The 6,000-nt window shown below is 39.3% G+C and overlaps 1 protein-coding gene across 15 annotated transcripts in view; it reads right to left on the reverse strand.

The window, feature by feature from the left end:
- Positions 1-5,795, reverse strand: part of epb41l3b (erythrocyte membrane protein band 4.1-like 3b) — a 54,402-nt gene extending 48,607 nt beyond the window's left edge. For 2 of the 15 annotated variants that reach the window (XM_065954279.1, XM_029276199.2), the window contains exon 1: positions 5,334-5,581. The gene's annotated coding sequence lies outside the window, so the exon portion shown is untranslated. Of the gene's footprint in view, positions 1-5,333; positions 5,583-5,635 lie in introns of those variants that run through there. The other 13 variants (XM_065954284.1, XM_065954283.1, XM_065954289.1 and 10 more) reach the window with 10 other exon arrangements.
- Between the last annotated feature and the right edge of the window lie 205 nt (positions 5,796-6,000).

Here is a 6,000-nt window from a genome sequence, read left to right on the forward strand (position 1 = left end):
CCTAGTTCTACTCCGCTGTAAGTCTTCGATAATAAAGAGCTACAGGTCACCAAACATGCATGCCAAAATAACACCAAGACTGTGGTCAAAGCATTCCCTAAGAAAGGTCAAAGCCAAGGGTAAATGCAAGAGGGATTATTACTATGTTGGTGATGGGCTTTTTGCATGTATGGAGTAAATCTTATCTTTTGAAATAATTAACATGGTCTGTACTTGTAACCTTTGGAAAGCCACAGGCTAATGATTGTGCACGTCAAGTGATAGCAGACAAGGCATTTTTACAGAGAAGGGAGGGGCGGCACATGTCTAACATGTGGTTGGAAAGGAAACTGCAGCAATTTTTATCAATCACTCTTCCCTTTTGGGACTTTTTATAGATGTCAGTACTTTAGATTAAGAGAACGAGCTAAATTGTCTGATGTCCAAGCATCATTATAACATGGTCAAGAGATTAACAGGACTAAATCCATTTTAAGTGCACATATTGGATTGTGTCCATTATCCTTCTAAATCCAAAGGAAACATTACATTAAACTAGGCCTCTGCAGGGCTCTTAATTCCTTGACTTTTTTTAAATGCAAAGTTGTGGAAAACTTCAGCAAGCATGTTAAAAAAAACAGACGTGAAGTTTGCAACTTCAGCAGGCTGCACTTTGTCGCAGTATTGCTTTAAATTCAATCCGAAAGTAAAGTGGACATTATGTCTTCCGCGTGCAACTTTAAGCATCTTAGCATGCTAAAGGTTGCTAAATTGGATAAAATAAAGTTCTGGCCGAGTGATGGCACAAGAAGAGAAGTCATGGGGTCACAAGAGCTGTTGTAACTTGTTGTATTTGAGGCATTATTCTAAGTACTCATTTCAAAGCATCCATCCACTAAGTCTTCTAGAACAAGATGGAGGAGGAGCATTATAAAAACTTGATATAAAATTTAAATCTACCAATGTTTCTGCAAAATTTGAGCTGATTTATCACATTGGTGTATTGGAAGGAGAAACTCAAGGTCAAATATGCAGTCCTATTTGAGGTAAAGCATGATCTTTACATAGTTATTTCAGACAAATGGAAGGTCAGGGCCTGAGAGATTAAAGCAAATTCTGGAGCAGTGCATCCAAGTTTTAGGAGAGGAAAAAATTCCTCACAGGAAGGGGCATTGGAGTAGCAATTAAAAGACTGTCCACTCTGTGGCTAACCCCCACTCTCCACTATAAATACCCCATCACTGTTGAGGTGCTGTCCCAGGAGCTTTAGCTTTATAAGGCAGCCTCATACTACTCTTGTGTGATCAGGGAACAGTGCAAGATAACAAGACTCCCAACAAGCTTATCTCCCCACTCAACAAGATTGAGTCATACGTGTTATCTCATCCAGCAGCCGAAGGCTTTGTGGATCAGAAGCAGCCCTGCACTCACGTGTCCAGATCAGCTCACTTCAACTCACTGAACGGCTGGACACCTAAAGGGGCTACAGATCTGTGCTAATGGCTTTATTTGCATTTAACACTTAAGGCTGATGCTTTTAATATTACAGTTAAAAAAATGCTTATTTGAACCAAGTGTTTGGTTTGGGAAACATCAAAAATTGTGGAAAAATGCCCATCCTGTGGCTTTCTTAAGGCTCAAGGCAACTCATTCAAATAGCTTGTTTTGAAGACATTAAATATTCAAATATATTTGGTGAGAAAGGAAAACAATTCCTACAATTCAGAGGATGCATCTTACAAAGTACCATTGAAAGGCAATTATAATGCCCTGGAAAAGGAAAAGATTACAGATGTTTTTGTTGAATGACTAACAAATCTATTTTTAAGGGCTAAAACGATAAGGTCTTTAATCAATTAGGCATTTGAGATCGAGTGAAGTGTAAACTATTCTGACTACAATCAGTTGATTGAGTATCTGCTATCTGATTAATGCAAAGTATAAAAAAAAAAAGAAAAACCTGGTCTAAGGGTCTCAAATGTGAGTATTTCATGCTTTGTTTGCAAATTATAAAAAAATGTATAATTTCAAATAAAAAATATAAAGGAAAAAAACAAGACTTGTAGTGATGTTACTTATTTTATCCTGATAATTTACAGATTATATACGATCATACTATTTTGAAAGTACGATCATAAAAAATATCTAACCTCAGAGTACAACAGTGTGCAAAATGGAATATTGCTTTTAAAAGTGAAAAAAAGTGATTCAGATGTTAATAAAAGTTCGATAAAAATGTAAAAATAATAATATTATTTTATTCACTGTTAAACAGTCCTGAAGGTGTTTAATTATACAACCGGCAGCATGCTCACACAGTAAAGTGCACACCGTGAGGTTGTGACTGTAATGTTAAAACTTAAGACAGCCTCTTCCACAGAGAGTTGAAAGAAATGACTTCATTCCAACCTTTGCATGTCTTTATAACGACATCAAGATAATGGCAGAGATTTGCAGACTATTTCTGTTGACCTTTAACCCCTGCTTCACACACATGGCCTCGCTCTAGCCTTTCAATTGTTCAAAGGAGAACAGTGAGTCACAGAATCAAAGAGCATCAGGTGAAATAATGTGTTCTCTTCAGGTACAATGCCAGCGCTACTCATCATCAACTGACCCGGCAATAGTATTGATTTAGATTCCTGAGATAAATAGTCGGAGATAGTCTTTATCACAGGCGACACTAAATCAAAACAACAGAAGGGTGTTTCTCCTGTAGAGCGGCAAAGAGGCTAACATGTCTGCAGCCGAATAATTCAGAACTGTGAGAATGAAAGAGTCCATCTTTAAGCCACAGGGAGAAGGTTTAATCTTTTGTAACATCTTCTGATGTGAGGAGGTGCATAACAGACAGCTAGGATTGGAATAGCACTAAATTTAATATTACAAAAAGGAACACATTCCTTCATTCCAAACAAAGGTCAACAAGGTGTAAACTAAATGTTTTCTACTGTAGGTTGTCAAGACCTCCCTTTTGTTTTTAATGCCATATAAACAACACTTTCACACTCTATAGTTTTCAACTTATGGTCTGACTAAATGTACAGTTTTGTTTCACTTTTGTTTCACTTTGCCTTCCAGTCAAAGTTAGATTTTGGAAATTCCCTGCCTCTTGCCCATAATTACATCCTTCCAGTGTACCAGTTGCCCTGCTTGGGAAAACATGGACAGAAACATAGTCACCCACAACATTTAAATACACTTTCCCATGTAACAGCTGGCATCACATAAATTTACAGTATGTACGGCCGTGTTCATCTGATCTTTAAGTGCCACTTTGCACTCCTTTCTTCTGACACAGTTTGGCTGTTTGAGATAGGCCTTCTGTACTTTTCTTCTCATTGGTCTAAATACGGCTGGGCTACGTTGGATAACATGATGCAACATTCCTCCTTTCACAAATCACTGATTGGTTGCATTTGCAATAAAGATATAACAACAGTAAGTGGGTGGTTTAGTCACTTGTAATCTAATCTAATCAAACCACACCCACTTAGTTTAATGTCACTTTAATCAAAATTATTGTGACACACACAAGTATCCTATTTGAAAGCGCACACTTTCTGATACTGTGTATGTACAGCTCCTTTCAGTGGAAACAGGTCTTATAACTAAATATTTACTTTAGGAGATGGTGGAGACCAAAACAGAGGGAAAAGAGCCAAATTAAGGAATTTTCACTGGAGTTCCTGTGAGGAATGTGTTGAATGGCTGACCCTAGTATATGTTTGTAATTCTTAAACCTGATCCTACTTTCTTTATAATAGTGAAACCTATCACTCACTGTAAATCCCTGTCATGAAAAATGTAAAAATGGCTGATTCAGCAGGCTACTGGTCACTTCATCTGACACATATCCTGCAGCTGCTGTTTCAGGCATTAAAGGGTTAGCAACTAACAATATAAAAATAGTAAACTATTACGCTGCTGGTTTCATTTGTGTTTGTAGAAGAGGCATCAATATTCACTTTAGTGTGTTTATTATGAGCTAAATTACTCCTCACAGAGCTTTAAAGAGGTGTACACAAATATGACTTCTTAAGAATCTAAATATTGCACAATAACAGCGAGATGTGTTGTAAAAGGGAAACTCATAGCAATGTTGTGTCCCCTGTCGTCAACATGCCTGACAGATTGTTACTGTGATGGTAAAGAAATAAAGTCACATTTTATAAAGGGCTTTAGGGTGCTATGTTCACCTTGTCACATTTTTTCCCCCTTTTTTATATCTCTGATCTCACACAGTATTAGCTTTGGCTATATGTGAGAGATTTCACCACTTGAAGCATCAGACAATTATCTGTCAGGGGTTCCACTGCCATTGGTTCAAGTTCTCAATATAATTACAGCATGGGGGGGGGGGGGGCATGAGCAGGTATATTTTCCATACTAGGGTCCTCTTAGAGACAACAAAAGCACCTACTCAGCAACAGTTTCCAATCATCCATTCATGAACACCTTACAGAGAGAAACTGTACACGGTACAATCAGCCAACGAACAGCTCTCCTGGACTTTGCCCAGCCTTATCTCCCTGCTCCTGCACATCCACCTTTATCACTCAACTTCATAAATCTGTTCAAGCTACTGGACTGTAAGACCGACCACAGGGCACTGTAAAAAGCAATTGTTACCTTATGTGTAAAACACTAAAAAAAAAAAAAAATCAAATAAGACTTAATCTCAGCCGTATGGACCAAAATTACAACTCAGCAAAGTAGCTCTTAATAGCGTGTGAGCCATGACAGAAAGTATTCAAACTAAAAGCTGTTCCTTCATTGATTCATGCACAAGTCTATTTCGGGGAGAATCTAAAGGGAAACACATGCGGTGAGGACTTCCCATTTCCGAACTGTCTGACTGTGCCCAGTAAACTTTTGATCAGGTGTGTGCGTGCGTGTGTGAGTGTGTGTCAAACAGTTCTTGTTCAGCATTTATGAGGAGAGATGAGTTAAGAAAAATGCTGATATAGTCCTCGTAGATAAAGAACACAATCAGCACGTTCAAAAGTCCACAGATCAAATGTCACAGAGACATCTGAACAGGTAAGATTTGTGTTGAGCACCAGGGAAAAGCCCAGACTAGTTATTTTAAAATACTCTCACTTTTTAAGCAGCTGCTACTCAAACCAGTAGAGCTACATTTTCACTAAAACAAAGGTAGGCTATTCTGCAACATTTTGACCCCTCATGTAACCCTTAACCTACATTTGAACTTAGAGCAGCTAACAAAATAATGTCTCTTTGTAATACATTCAGTCAGACAAGTTCCTGTACAACATGTGTGTAGACATCATGTGTGAAGTATCTTGATTCTTACTTCCCTCCTTTGTGAATGAACACTTGTAAGCACTCACCATTTCACATTCCAAGTCAGCAGGATAGCAGCAGCAGGTCACAGTCAAATGTGTTGGAAACCCCCGGTGTTGGCACAGAAAGACACATGAAATATGAAATAAAAAGTCAGTTCAGGTAATGAAAGTCAGGGAAATCACCCTCGCCGGATGCAAACAACCTCTAACGGTATGTTAATGCTGTCCAAATCATGCAAAACTGAGTTGATTCACTGTCAAGCGACGGGACTCACATGTAGAGAAGTTTTCTCAGTGCTTCACAGCGCACATACACAACAAAGAGAAACAAAAGTGAGAAAGTTTACCTGACTCTGTATGAGCAGAAACAACCTCCCAAACAGCAATTGGCAGCAGTGTGTGTGTAACCGGAGAGAAAGGAATCCCGACACGCGGCTCGTCCGGGTGGAAAGGAGCAGACACCTGTAAGCGTCTGCTGTGGAAAACCTTCCCAGAGACGGACCGACTTGACCCCGCCCCTCCTGCCTCAAAAACGGCCCCCATAGTGCTCCTAAGCAGGCACGCCCCACGATGACGACTCCACCAGAATAGCCTCAGTGCCCCCTGGTGGTAGCTTTGAGACAGGGGGGTAATGTTTGATGACACATGACCACCAGATGGCCGTGTTAGGCTGGGCTACAAAGGAGATGCGTCAAGATTACTCTGCAAAGAT

This window comes from Labrus bergylta, chromosome 4 (assembly GCF_963930695.1).
Source record: "Labrus bergylta chromosome 4, fLabBer1.1, whole genome shotgun sequence".
Lineage (NCBI taxonomy): Eukaryota > Metazoa > Chordata > Actinopteri > Labriformes > Labridae > Labrus > Labrus bergylta.